This window comes from Biomphalaria glabrata, chromosome 11 (genome assembly GCF_947242115.1).
Source record: "Biomphalaria glabrata chromosome 11, xgBioGlab47.1, whole genome shotgun sequence".
In the NCBI taxonomy this organism is placed as follows: domain Eukaryota; kingdom Metazoa; phylum Mollusca; class Gastropoda; family Planorbidae; genus Biomphalaria; species Biomphalaria glabrata.
Window position 1 is genome coordinate 37,855,710 of NC_074721.1, and position 1,590 is coordinate 37,857,299.

Genomic DNA, 1,590 nt, shown 5'->3' on the forward strand with positions numbered 1-1,590 from the left:
TATTATGGTTTTTAGCGGCCCCCAAAAGGGGAAAAGATGCTATTAGTTTTGTGTGGAATGTCTGTCCATCCGTCCCGTTAAAAAAAAAAAAAGTTTCCCTTTCAGACCTTGTGGTCTATAGGGCAGATGATGTAAAGATCATCTGATGTTCTGTGGCTTACGGTTAATGGGGGTGTCATGTGGCCAGCACAACGACCAACCGCCTTTACATTTTACCCAATTAATTCAGGTACCCATTAGAGCTGGGTAGACTCAGAGGCGTTCCGTTAAGATCTCGTAAACTAGAAAATATTGTGAAAATCTGACATCATAATATTTTAAACCATTGAGAGTTCTGATGCAACAGCTACTTTTTTTTTTTTTTTTAAAGCAAAAAATCTAATTTTTTAAAATCACTTATGCAAGCAGATTTTTCATAAAAATACACCACTTTTACTACTATTCACTATTAACAGTAACTAACAGGGAAGGCTCCTCAGTAGGGGAGATAACTATTTACCATATTTTTAATAGATTTATATATGCAAACGGTTTTAGATTTTTTGTCAAAAAATATTTTTTTTAATATTTGTATTGCTAAGGTTAGTACATTCTGACATACTAACTACATTTACATTAAAAAAATGTTAACTTTTTTTTAAAGAGAAAAAATCTATTTAGTATGCATATAAGTTAGACGCTGGGGCACCACACAAGATCCATCAGCCATCTTTCTCCATTCTTCTCTGTCATTTGTCTTTGATAGAATTTCATTCTGATGTTCTTTCTGAAAATATTGAAACCTGTCTTTTTTACCTGCCTGGGTGGACCACTTTGCATGGGGGTCGATTTTGAGTTTGTGTCTCCACATAATCTTGTCATCAAAATAATACATGACATGGTTAATTACGTTACTAAAACTAATAACTAACCATTAATTAAAAAGCAGAATGGTTCACACATTGGTGTCATTAAATAAAAAATTATATAATTATAGTAATTGGCTTGACATAGCATTGATGGGGGGAGGCAAATACAAAGTAGATCATTTACATTGGAAATAAAGAAGGTACACTTTTGGGAAGGAATATTTCGTCTGCAAGAAGGGCGCATTCATTATTTTATTTTCCTTATTTCATATTTTGTAAGGTATACTAGATGTGGGCTTCGATCTCCTCTGTTCACCTGGTCGATTTTAAAAAGTAAACCGACCGGGCCGACCCCCAAACTAGACATGAAAATCCAGAGTCGAGTCTCACATAAAGTTATGTATTAAGATTTTACAGGCACTTTGAAGAGATTTGTGGTACCCATAATGCAGCATAAGTGATGAATTGATAAATGTTTTGTACGTTTTGGTTAAACAAAACTAGAACCGGTTAGCGACGTACTAAACAAGAAATGCAATGCTTAATTTTAATTCTCTTTTCGTAAAATAAATATAGATCTAGATCTAGACTAGCGTTTAGAAAATACAGATTTTGAAAAAAAATCAATTAGTTATTTTTAAATAATTTTTGCACAATATTGTATCTAGATCTAGACGTTTATATCTAGACAGAATAACAGACAGAAATTTTACGATTCCAAGCTTTTACCGGTTTCACTTTT